This window comes from Acanthisitta chloris, unplaced genomic scaffold, assembly GCF_000695815.1.
Source record: "Acanthisitta chloris isolate BGI_N310 unplaced genomic scaffold, ASM69581v1 scaffold3175, whole genome shotgun sequence".
NCBI lineage: Eukaryota > Metazoa > Chordata > Aves > Passeriformes > Acanthisittidae > Acanthisitta > Acanthisitta chloris.
The window spans coordinates 43,974-57,677 of NW_008675199.1; the positions used below are offsets into that span (position 1 = coordinate 43,974).

At 49.6% G+C, this 13,704-nt stretch overlaps 1 protein-coding gene across 1 annotated transcript in view; it reads right to left on the bottom strand.

Moving 5' to 3' along the window:
* Window positions 1-13,704, bottom strand: part of KSR2 (kinase suppressor of ras 2) — a gene marked incomplete at both ends in the record, with an annotated part of 68,097 nt that overhangs the window by 43,966 nt on the left and 10,427 nt on the right. The window lies entirely within an intron of this gene.

A 13,704-nucleotide genomic window follows, 5' to 3' on the forward strand; every position in this document is an offset into this window, starting at 1 on the left:
CAATTTTCATTAAGCAACATTCCAGAGCTTTTCCTCTTGCAAAACCTGACTGAAAAGGGTCAGTTGGCCCAAAACCCCAACACCCCCAGCCTGGCTGACCTTATCATATCCCCTAAAACACCTTTTCACAGAGGTTGGGCTGCAGCACTCCTCAGTGCCTCAATCCCGAGGTTTCCAACCTAAATGCACTTGTGTGAACTTCACTGATAGTTAAAAGGTGTTTATGGTAACACCTAAGTCCTTGAACACCTTGGCATGAGACCCCAGGTAACACCCTTGTCCCACTTAGGGCCAGGAGGGCTGGATGTCCTGCTCTGTCCATCCAGCCTCAGATGTAAATGATGTAAAACTTGTTCTCAAAGACAGCCATCACACAGAGCTCATTCACATCTCTAATCACCATCCAATACTACCAGCCCTGCTTCAAACAGGGGAAACTGAGGCATGGAAGGATAAGGAGAAGATGCAGACTGCTTGCTACAGCACCCAAAATGGACTTAGGCACTGGCTGTGCTGCTAAGCTTGAGAGATGTTGCTCTCTGTGCATCACAGCAGAGCTTGTCCTGGCTCCTTCCCACTGGGACCAAGACATTGGCACCCAGATCACCATCACTCCACCACACTCTGCACTTGCTCCCAATTTAATGCCACTTAATGTCACCTACATCCATTTTAGGGCCCAAGCAGGGGAATGGATACAAACAAGGTGTGGTCTGCAGTGGAGCATACGAGCAGCCTGAGTAGATTCCCAGGAAACAGCTTGTGAAGGAGCAAGACTGTCCTGTGGTGTGGAAAACCCTAAGCACTGAGAAATGCTCATCAGAAATGAAATGCTGCAGAGCAGGGGGGTGATGATATGCCCACCTCTCACCTATCATTCCATTTTTCTGCCTGCCTTGCTCTGTGACAAGGACCAGCCAGCGCTCCACTGGCTCAGATGGGCCCAAAGCAGCATCAAACCTGAAGGATTTGCAATGCAGAGCAGGGCAGGTTCCTGGCACTGCAGAGCCCCTCTAGCTCATCGGCTCCCACCCTGGCCATGCTGCAACAGTGTGAGGAGGAGAGGGGCATCATCTGCCTGCTCCAAAGCTGCTCCTGGGAAGGGCAGCTCAGCCCTTTTAGAGATTTGGGGCAGAGATTGCCCTTCAAGCACAGAGCAGGCAAAGTAACTGTTCACAGTCCTCAAGTCCAGCACAGTGGGTCAGAGATGCCTCTGAACTCAGACTCCTGCTCCCCTCTGCCAGTGAGCCATCCTCCATGAAACTCTGCATCTCCCACCACCCCAGCTCCCAGCAGTGCCCAGGGGCATCTGGCCCTGCCAGGAGGTAGGAAATGGCCACTTTAACAGAAGAAAACTAAACTGTCCTCTAATAAGGTAATTATTTCCTCACACAGGAAAAGCTGCTGCTGTGTTTAGGATGGCTGTGACGACTTCTTTGGGTGCACTGGGCTCAGGATGGGACAGATGATTGCCTCCAGGCTTGTCCAACTGAGCAGCTCTTCTGGCTTGGAGCCCATGGGGGTCCAGCACATTGCCAGCTCCCTGGCTGATGTTCATACAATCACAGAATGGTTTAGGCTGGAAGGGACCCTAAAGCTCATCTCATTCCACTCCCCACCATGGGCAGGGATACCTTACACTAGAACAGGTTGCTCCAAGCCCCATCCAACCTGGCTTTGAGGACTTTCAGGGATGGGCCAGCCACAGCTTCCCTGGACAACCTGTGCCAGTGCCTCAGCAACCTCACAGGGAAGAATTTCTTTGCAATATCCAATCTAATCCTGCCTGGTGGCCCTCAAAGCCTCAAAGCTTTCCATCACTGCTGCTCAATCCCAGCCCAACCCAGCAGCATAACCATAGTGTCTCCACCAAAACCCCCAGTGCAGCTCCCCTGGCCCGGGCATGGCCTCAGCTCCCTGTTAGCTCAACCCCAGCACTGAGCCCAAAGCGCTTCCTGAAACACAGTGATTAGCCACTAATCTCATTTTTTTCCACCCATAAATCAGTTCCAGACCAAATATTTACTGTGAGCATCATTTCCTCGCCAAGCAGGGCCGGTGACAGCTCTCATTATTAGGAATGATGAGTAATTTTGGACAGAGAGATATTTTTCTCTCTCTGTTTCTTCAGGGCAAAAAAACATATTAATAAATACACACAAACACCATGATCCAACTGGGCAACCAGTGAGGCCTGGTTGACTGTCTCACCTTGGCCTTGAGCCCTTATCCCTATTCCAAAGGAGGGAGAACAGGGACTGAAGCATGAAGTGGAGTAGGATGCTGCAGCAGAAGCATCCTCACCCGTGGAAGCTCCCCTGGCATGGGAGGCTCACAGGGAAAAGGTATCCTGCTGCAAGCACCTGGCCTGGTTTGGGGACAAGGCATCTGGGGTGCCTGAGGGACATGGAGAAACCAAGCCCTGTTTGGGGCTGCTTGTGCAAAAAAGTGTCACATACCATCTTTGCTGCAGGGACCTTGGAGCAGGGGTGCAGGATGAGACCAGTCACGGGCACCACATAAAGGATTTGCTGCCATGAGGGGCACAGCTTGCTCCCCACCAGCTTCTTACATCCATCCATCCTCCTACATGGGTTTGAACTAGATCATCTATAAGCTCCCTTCCAACCCAAACCATTCCATGGCTCTATAGATAGTGATGGAACATGGGAAAATGGTTTTAAAGTAAAATAGGGGAGATTTAGATGAGATATTAGGAAGAAATTCCTCCCTGTGAAGGTGGTGAGGCACTGGCTCAGGTTGCCCAGAGAATCTGTGGCTGCCTCATCCCTGGAAGTGTTCAAGGGCAGACTTGGAGCAACCTGGTCTAGTGGAAGATGTCCCTTCCCATTGTGGGGAGTGGAATGAAATGAGCTTTGAGGTCCATTCCAACCCAAACCATGCTATGATCCACCTGTTTGCATCACTACATCTCAAGGTGAAATTAGGGTGGTTGGCCTTGGCCTTACACTATCAGTGCTCCCCCAAATCAGGTGGCAAGCAGAGATACAAGCATAAATCCCATGTGCTATGACTCCTAAACACCTCATCTTCCAGTACCTGCGAGCAGTTTCATCCACCTATGGCAAGTATTTTCTCCCCTCATTTACCCAAGATGGGGAAAATCATGCGCTGGAAATGCATCATGGTCCTCACAGCCTAAACCACCCAGCACAGACCAAAGTTCCCACACCTCATCCCAACTGGGCAGGAGGAACCCCTTCCTCTGTGCCAGGGTCCTTTGGGCATCACTCCCTTCCATGCTCCCAAACCCAGTGAGGACAGCAAAAGCCAAAAAGGGGATTTTTAAAACAAAAACCAAACAAACAAAAACTGAAAAAAACACAAGGAAAAACATCAGCTTAATTCAATTTTCCATATGGATAAAGCCCCAGCACAGCAGCAGACCTCTCCCACCAGGAAGCAGAGCAAGGCTGCACCTCGCTGCTGCGTATCTCAGCAGAATAAGTCCCAGCTGGCTGAGGAGGAACCAGCAAAGTCCAGCAGATGATGCGAGCCAGCCTCACTTCACTGCTCAGGGTGAGTGGCTACACTAATCCCCCCATTAAGCACCATTTCAGCCCTCTCCCAGAAGCTCCCAAGTTTTCAGCCAAGGGGGTGGAAAAGATGGGTGCTCCTCCTAAAACATTCCTGTGATTATAGAGTGTTGCTGATGGAGAAGCCAAGGAGACATCAGGGAGAGCACAGCACAGCTCTGCAAAGTTTCCCTCCCTTCAGGAGCTGCCAAAGGGGCATTTATATGGTGTTGATACCTCACAGACCCAGGAAGGACCATTTTCCTCCAGTCACAGCTGGACAACTGCTGAAATGAGGCTTCAGCCCATGTCGAGGGACGCTGTGATGCACCAGGCAGAGGGAGCAGGGAGACAGTTATGTACCAGCAATGTTTTATTTTGGCTTTAAAGGGTTTTGGGGGAGCAAAGAGAACCATGTGTAGTCCATCTCTAGGCTTGAAGCCCCTCAAAATCTAGGAGACACCCTGGGGTGACTACAGCATCCTCCAGGGATGCCAGGAAAAGTGCCACCACGGAGACAAGGGCTCCTTTCCCACAAGATTCAGAGCAGAACCCTAAATCTGAACATCCTGACTAATCTTCCTGCCACTCCAGGAACCCCAGGTCCCTTCTTTATGGTTGTCCCATTTCCATCCCTGCTGCAGGAGGTTGTGAAGCCAGACAATCCTGGGGGCTTTGCAAGCATCAAGCACCCCTCACTGCAGGGATATCAAGCTCCCCACCAGCAGGACAGGGTCAGTCTCTGCCCCATGCAGCCCTCGGCTCTCTGGACATTTTCCAAAGTCACCAATTCTCAGCCCTTCCCCCAGTGAGCACCACAACTGCTGCCAGACCAGCAGCCTCTCACCAGCAACCCCCATCAGTTCCACTCCATTACCTCTCACCATCCCCTGACCCTCTTGCATAGCCAAAATCCTCATTTTCCTCCTTTATGCTCTGCATCTCTCCACAGGGACACCAGACACAGCACTCCCCACCAAGCCCCCCAAACCAGAGTTCGCTGGAGCATCAGGACTAATTTCTGCCACAGGATGCTCAGGAAAATCAGTGCTGCTCACTGGGAGAGATTCCATGCTCAGATAGGTAAATGCCAACTATTAGAGACATAATTTCGTGCAAGAATTTGCTAAATATATGATGATGGTTTAAAAAAAAATAGGAAAAAAAGGCCCAGCTAGTTTGAAGCGTTTAATGCAAATCCCTTTAGGTGTCAATCGAGCCTGAATGGCTCATCCCTGCCTGCTCTGTGGAATCAGTCAAACGCTTATCACCAGCTTTGGAAAAAAAATAGAGGGTTTCAACAGGCAGTGAAAAACAGGAGCAGACACCCGGGACAAAGGGCCCGTCACTCCTTTCAGTCCCAGCAAGGCTCTGCGTGCATGGAAGCCCAGCGGGAAGGCAGGGATTGACAGCAGCGTGGGATGCAGGGATGGGAGGGATGCTATAGGGTCTCCAACAGAAAGGTGCCTGGTGAGGACACACAGAGCTTTGCTGTGCTGGGATGTCCCTGGGTGATACACAGGCTAGAAGAGCAGGATGTGCTGGGAAAGCAGTCACCAGTAGAAGCTGGAATACCAGGATGGGCACAGTGGGATCTATATGTTACAGGGAGTGGAGATGCAACAGCCACAGAGTTGTCAGCACAACATACAGCTGACCCATGGCCATCTCAAAGAGTATCCCAAAGGGAACACATCACCTGGCAGCACTCAGTCCTCCATGCCCTCTTCCTTAAGAAAATGTGGAAGTTGGGTAAATAACTATTTTCTCTGCAGGCATTTGTCATCACTTCCACTATTATTGTCATTAAAGAAATTAAAAGGGGTTTAAAATTTAGCCAAAAGAGGGGAGCTGACCCTCAGCCAACTGCACCAGCCTATACTTTATTCACTGCTTTGCTTCTCCTCAGCACACTCCAATTTCAACCCAAGCATTTCTCTTAAAGGAAGGGAAGTAGAGGGTGAAAAAAAATCCTCTCATCGGTATTTCAGCTGCAAAGGATTAAAGATTGCTGCTGCCTGGCCTGCAGCACACGGCCTCGGTCAGGATTCAGCCCAGAAGATTTATGGCTTTTTGACTGGCTTAATTGCACAATATTCTGTATTAAATCAGAGGAAGGAGCAGGTAAAGTGCTTCCCAAGCGTCTCGGCAGCATGGCCACACCAGGCAGTCAGCTCTGGCCCAGGTCAGCAGCATCCATGTGCAAACCCCTCAAATTTACTCTGGCATTTTTTACTGCAAGAATCCTGGAAAGGTTTGGGCTGGAAGGGACCCTAAAGCTCATCTCATTCCACCCCCTACCATGGGCTGGGATACCTTACACTAGCCCAAGTTGCTCCAAGTCGTATCCAACCTAGCCTTGAGGACTTCCAGGGATGAGGCAACTTGTGCCAGTGCCTCACCACGCTCACAGGGATGAATTTCTCCCCAATATCCCATCTAATCATGCCCTCTGGCAGTGGGAAGCCATTCCCCATTATCCTGTCACTCCTTGCCCTTATCAAAATCCCCCTCCAGAAGAAGAGCTCCCAGTTCTGCTCCCTTCCTCTTGCATTCCCATATTGGCACATAGTTGGCAAAATCCACCTCCTCTTCAGGGATTCCCAAATAAACCACAAAGCTCATAAGTGACTTCCCTGGCCCAGCAGATGGAGCACCCCCAAACAGGCTTGGGGAGTTTGCACCAAAACTAGCATGGCTGGAGAAATCTCAGCCACAGGAGGAGTCTCCAGGTCGCCTTTTATGCAGAGAATAAACATACAGCTCCCATTCCTGGTGCCATCCCACATCCATCCCTGTGCAGCGAGGAAGGCACCGGCTGCTTGGCATTTTCAGGGTTTAAGGCAAAGCCAGTGGTTTATTTGAACCTGTCTGAACAGCTGAAATTTCTTCATTATCCACCAGATTTGAACAAGCTCTACACAATACTGGCTTGATATTAAAAAAATAAATAGATAAAATCTACCAGATGTTACATTTATCCTTCTCATTCCTGGAAGAGGCAACAAACCCTTCCTCCTCTGGCCAGAGCAAAAGCAGGTTCTTCATATCAAAGCCTCGGCAGTTAAATATTTATCCAAGTGCCTGTCCCCACTTCCCTGAATGGCTGAATTTTAAGGTTCAAGTCTTACTGATCTATTATTCTCTTTTCAAAGCACAAAGTGGAACTTTTTATTACAGCTGCAAATTATAAAGCTGGGAAATTCTTTGAAGGGAGTTCAAGCCACACAGGTTTTTTCCCCCCACCTCCTGGGATTCATGCACCGACGAGACAGTGCTGCAGGAGCAGGAACGACGCTGGGAGCAGACACAGGCTGCTGAGGGAAGGAGCTGGAGGAGCTAATTGCCAGGATCCTGAAGCAGGACCTGTTTCTCATTAAGCTCCTTCTGTTTTCTTCGTTTCCACCGTTATGTTCCTTTGAGGGACACACAAGGGCAGTGGGGGATGAGCACCACCAGCTGTGGCCAACCAAAGGTGGTAAGGTCATGGAATGGTTTGGGTGGGAAGGGACCTTTAAAGGTCTAGTCCAACACCCCTAGCATGGGCAGGGACAACTTCCACTAAAATAGGTTGCTCTGAACCCAGTCCAACCCAAACCTGAATGCAGCCACAGCTCCTCTGGGCAACCACAGGGACAGACGAACTTCTCATGGGAGAAGGTTTGGGAGCCACTGGCACATGTTCTCCAGAGAACCTGTGGCTGATCCATTCCTGGAAATGTTCAAGGCCAGGTTGGATGGGTCTTGGAGCAATCTGGTCTAGTAGAAGGTGTCCCTGCCCGTGGCAGAGGATTGGAACTCGGTGATCTTCAAAGTGTCTTCCAATCCAACCCATTCTGTGATTCTAGGATTCTAAGTCAGAGCAGTCTCATTATTTTTGGGAAGCCTGTGATCCCTGCTTTCAGTTTGATACAATGGTTCTGCCAGGACTTTACTATGCCCCACTTAAGGTTGGATGTGGAGCAATCTGGTCTAGTAGAAGGTGTCCCTGCCCGTGGCAGAGGATTGGAACTCGGTGATCTTCAAAGTGTCTTCCAATCCAACCCATTCTGTGATTCTAGGATTCTAAGTCAGAGCAGTCTCATTATTTTTGGGAAGCCTGTGATCCCTGCTTTCGTGGGTTTCATCTTGTTATTGCCAAGGAAGCCACCAGAGCACTTGGTCAAGCCATCACCTGCTTGGACATAGGGCTGACCTAAGCAGTAGGTCAGTAGGGGCTTGCAGGTTGGTGTTGAAATACACCCACCTTGGACCACAAAGGTGTGGATGGAGGAGCTGCTTCATGCCTTTCCTGCAAAGCCACAACTGGAAGACAGAGCTGTGAAGAGCTCAAGTGTCTTGTGTCATGACCAACAGCAGTCAATCCATCTCCTGGTCACCACCCCAGGACACAACAGCACTTGACATCTCTTGTGCCCTCTGCTCCTGCATGGACAGCCTGGAGGCAGCACACCAGGCAACGGTGCCAGCAGCAGGAGAGCTCTGCCACCTCTCACCCCCAACTCCCCACGGGATGTTAATCCTTATCTAAATGCCTAATCACGCTCACCACTTTCAAAGTGGTGAAAGGAGGTTCAAATTCTCATTAAAGGACACGGTGAAAAGTTTCTCCTCCAAGCATGTTAAAGCCCCTGTGCCTCTTGATGGAATACCACAGCAGTAATTAACATTAATGACATACCTAAGGAGAACTGCAGCCCAGAGCAGTGGGATAATTGCAGCAGAGAGCCAGTTTGTTACGGAGGCTACCCATCACTGTCAAGACACAGTGTGCAAACCATACTTTGAGAGAGCTGGAGACATTCCAGGACCTGTGCAAAACTCCACAGCCCTGACTCACTGTCAAAGGCACCGAGATTAATCAGAAAGATTATTTGGAAACACAGGGAGAGATGCTGCTCATTTTGCTCTCCAAATTCCCTCACTTCGGTGCTCTCTCCCTTGCAGAAGTACCAGGTGGGGCTCTACATTTTTGGGCACTAAACAGGATGAATAACACAGCACTGAAGATCACAGAATCACAGAACTGTTAAGGTTGGAAAAGGCCTTTAAGGTCATTGAGTCCAATCATTCCCCCAGCATTGCAAGGCCACCACTAACCATGTCCCCAAGTGCCACATCCACATGGCTTTTAAATCCCTCCAGGGATGGTGACTCCAACACTGCCCTGGGCAGCTGTGACAGTGTCTGACCACCCTTTCTGTGAAGAAATGTTCTGCAATATCCAATCTAAACCTCCCCTGGCACAACTTGAGGCTGTTCCCTCTTGCCCCCATCACTTGTTCCCTGGGAGCAGAGCCTGACCCCAGCTGGCTGCACCTCCTGTCAGAGAGCTGAAGAGAGCAGAAGGTTCCCCTGAGCCTTCTTTCATCCAGGTTGAGCCCCCACAGCAACTTGTGCTCCAGCCCATTCCCTAGCTCCATTCCCTTCCCTGGACACTCTCCAGCCCCTCAATGCCTTTCTTGTCATGAGGAACCCAGAACTGCTGCCAGGATTCAAGATGCCTCAGCAGTGACTAGCACAGGAGGACAGACACTACCATGGGCCTGTGGCCACACTATGGCTGGTACAAGCCAGGATGCCCTTGGCTTCCTGGCCAGCTTGAAAGACACTACATATGGATTATTTGCACATATTGGTAGTGTCCTGCTGCATCCACCTGCTCTGCAAACATCAATCTCTTGCTCATCCCCAAAACCAAGAGCCCACCTGCCTATCCAAACCCAGGAAATGTCAGAGACACCAAGCACAAGAGCTATCTCCATGCTGCTCATTCGAATCCCGCCCATGCAGAACATCAAGTAATCGATCTACCTGCTAGACTGGAATTGATACAAGGGGAAACATCATTATTATAAAGGTTGCAGAGCAGCAGAATAAATGACATATCACTCAGTAGCATTTAAGACCAGCTTAGATGGTTAACTCTGAGGGACAGTCTAACCACAGGCTGCTCAGTGAGGTGAGGACCATGGAGAAGACCTCTGGTCCTAAGTTTCTGGTGGTTTATGATTCAGTTTTTCACCTTTCTGGCTAGATGACCCCAGCAGGATGCTAGATGTGTGAACCAAGTGCCATAGTAGATATCCTGTTCTCAGGGGTTTCTCTGTTATGTGGGATGGAGAAAAACACCCACAAGATGGCAAGTGTCAAGTTAGAGTTGGTTCAGAATTGCAAATAATAAAAGGAAAAGAAGGAAATGGATATGTGTTCTATCATCAGATCAGATGTGAACTTCACATCTGACTTCACCCATCCAGGATATCCTCATCGTGGTTTGGAAAACCCACACCAAAAAAACACCTCAGCATCAATGGGGCTAAAGGGAAAGGAAGTCAACCATTGGAAGGCTTTGGGTCAACAGACTCATCCACCAGAACACCTCACTATCTGCATCCACGCCTGGAATGTGACTGTAGCGATACAGTCCTCTCCAGCAGCTGCTTCATGTTAGCCCTCGGGAGAGTTCAGTGCTTCCTCCAGGGCTCAGCCCTGTCAGGTCACACTGCTGCAGTTCACTGTTGACATGCTCTAATCCGCTCTCCCCAGCTGCTTGCCAGAGGCTGTTCTTTGAAGGCCATGGAGTTCATGAATTTGACCAGACACCAGCGTGGCAAAAGGAAGTACAGCTGGGAAGCAGATGAGGTTTTGGGCTCACCTTCCCTTCACATGGGTCAAAGGATTAAGGATGGGCCAAAGGATGGGTTTAAGGATGAAGTATGGGTCTAAGGACAAAGGATGGGTCTAAGGATAGGTCCAAGGACAAAGGGTGGGCCTAAGGATGAGTCCAAGGATGAAGGTTGGGTCAAAGGGCAAAGGATGGGTCTAAGTATAGGTCTAAGGATGAAGGATGGGTCTAAAGATAGGATGAACCAAAGAATGGGTCTAAGGGTAATGACCACCCAATGACCACTTTGGACAGGACACCCAAGGGTAGATCTTGCCTTCAGAGATCTATTTGACACACCCTTCCAAGGGTTAACACACACTCTTGAACTCACTCTTAACTAGCTTGACTTTTGTTTCCCAACTAAAGTGTTTTTAAGACCTTACATTCAGAGTTTGTTTCTTTCCTGACTCCTTGCTGATGAATAATCATTAACTATCCATGAAAGATTTAAATGGCCCATGGAATTCATGAGGTATTAAATGGGCATTATATTATCAGCCACTCTAAATGTTTTGTTTCCGTTTCAGGACCATTCATGAGATGTTTATGGATTGTGGATTTATGGAAGTCAGGGGATCTTTTTAGGAGTAATGTTCCGTACCTCAGAGTTACGGTCAACAGCTGGAGACTCCGTGCAGGAAAAATTGAGGCTGTGAGCTCAAGAAAACTTAACCCCTGCTTCAGAAGGTCTTGGTGTACAAAACTGATGGATTCAACACTGGAAATTAGGTCCAAAACACAAAATTCAAGCAAATTTGTGAGCTGTCATCAAGAATCAGGTGGTATGTGCTGGCCTTGCTCCAGAGAGGACACGGTCACTACTACTGCTGTCACAGATATATGGTGGGGTTTTACTTTTCTGTCTGTATGGAGGAGAAAATCTAGGGGAGCAGCCCCACAGCACTCCAACAGCTTCAGCCCATCAATCCTGACCCACAGCTCATGGAGAGAGGTGTTTTTGCTTTTGCCAAGAGCATCCCTGGCTCCTCAGAGCCCATTTCACCCCATCCTGAGACGGGGAATACCAGGTGAGGAGACAAACAAGGGACTTAAAAGGTCCTGGAGTGATGGGACAAGGGGGAATGGCTTCCCACTGACAAGGCAGGGATAGATGGGATGCTGGGAAGAAATTCCCCACTGTGAGAGTGGTGAGGCACCGTCACAGATTGCCCAGAGCAACTGTGGCTGCTCCATATCTGGAAGTGTTACAGGCCAGATTGGACAGGGCTTGGAGCAACCTCGTCTAGTAGGAGGTGCCCTTGCCCATGGTAGGGGGGGGTTGGACTAGACCTTTAAAGGTCCCTTCCAACCCAAACCATTCTAGGATTTTATCACCTGAGGAACACCAGCCTCCCTCTTGGGTAGGTTTCAGATGGGTCCTACCAGAAAGTAATCTGCAAAGAGGCAGGATGGGGGTAAATATAGTCCCTAAATCATCCCAGGAGATCCACCCAGCACTTGGGGTCCCTGGAATATCAGCTTTCCAGGTCTAGCATCTCCTTCCATGCTGGAACACGAGACAGGAAGCAGAAAGCCCCAATACAAAGCAAACCAAGAGCCCAGTGGCACAGCTAAAACCAGCAAGGGTTGATAAAAACCCCTTGAAATCATCTTTCAGGGATGAGCTCCATTACATGTCTGAGGTCAGGAGGAACCTGCCCTCCTGTAGAGAGCACAGAGAACTCAGACACCGTAGAAGTATGACACTAAAAAACACCCTACAATTGCATGGACTAGGACATAAAATGAGAATTAGCTGTAACATCCCCAAAAACCCACTTTTTCTCTGTGCCAGGCAAAGAGTTTTCTACCACATCCAGCCTAATAAACAGTTCAAACTTCAGCATTCCTGAGCTGGAGAAAAAAAGGAAAAAAAGAAGAAGCTGCCTCTTTAATGCACTAATTACAATCCTGAAATACTAATGGGATTAGCAAGCAGGATTTAGTGGTTGTCTCCTGAAAAATCATTAAGTGCCATTAGAGAAAATTAACCTCCCCGGTTCTCTGAGCGGCATTCGGGAGCCTGGATCCTTCCGCAGCGACGTGGTGGCCCCCAGTGGGGTGCAAGCACAACGGAATCCTGTTAATATTGGCTCTTTAACTCATGATTAGTGAATTAATAGAGGAAAGTTGCCTGGCACCTCGAGGAAGGGAGCACTGGAGGTGGTGGGCAAACTGGGTACAGTCAGGCAAGGATCAAAGGAATCACAGGATGGTTTGGGTTCCATTACATCCCCTTGCCATAGGCAAGGACACCGTCCACTTGACCAGGTTGCTCCAAACCCTGTCCAACCTGGTATTGAACACTTCCAGGGATGGAGCAGCCACAGCTGCTCTGGGCAACCTGTGCACAGGCAACCTGTGCAAGGAAGGCAGAGAGAGACAAAGAAAGAGGGGACATTACTGTGTTCATGAAAACCCTGTGTAAGATCTCCATCTCTGCACCCTTCCCTGCTCTTTACCCTTGCAGGAAAGTTGAGGTAACCCATCCCCTCTGGCTCAGGAAATCAGTGGCTGAAGGATTTGCTAGAGTGAGGTCCAGACACCTATGTCCAATCCTGGAGTCAGCTCCATGTCAGGGTAACCTGGAGCATACAATGACCCCCTTGGGGATCAAATGGCTTGGGGGAACCAAAGGAAAGTTTTGCCCTTGGCACAAACAGCTATAGCTGAGGGTAGAGCACAAATCAGGTGCTGAAATAGAAAGAGAAGCAGGAGAGGAGAGAAGCAGCTTGCTGAGGCTTCACTCCTGCAGACGCAGTGATGCTCACTGGGGACGGACCAAAGTAAACACAACTTTCCGGTGTCTAAGCACAAGGGGGAGGGAGGCCTTGCAGGAGGCATTTTCCAGCTGAGATAGTTTAATTTCCAAATAGCTAAAAGTCTTTAGTGACCAAAAATTCTTAGCTCATGGGAGAAGGAGGATGACCACCCTCATTTCATGCAACAACCGCAGCCCAATAGCTGCCACAGCCCTAGGGATGCAATGGGGGAACAAGTGACACTGCAACACTGAGGCCACCAGATACATCCACCACCCCAAATACCCTCTGGTCCCCCCTGCCTGAACAAGGGGAGCTCAGGGTCTGGCTGCCAGAACATCCCACGCAGACAGCAGGTTTTAACTCTTCACATTTCCCAACTGCAGCTGCCTGAGCCAGGCTACCCAAGCTCCCAGCACATCCCTCCCTCAGGGGACTTTGCTTGGGATTTTGCCACAGTCTTTTTACCCTCAAGAAATCCAAACTTAGAGACAAACAGTGCAGTCTGTCCTGAGGCTCCTGTTTAGTGGGGCTAGCAGGGACCAGGCACACTCCATCCCAGCACATCCTATGGGAGAGCAGAAAATGCCCCAAGGCAGCCACCGGTCTCCTCTGCAACCCCACGCCGAGGCAGCAGAAGGGTTTTCTAAGCACGGCCACCAAAAGGGGTGGAAAGAGACGGAAAGTGTTGGTGCCAATAAATCCTTTCCCTGCACAGCAGCAGCCTCTGCTGGCA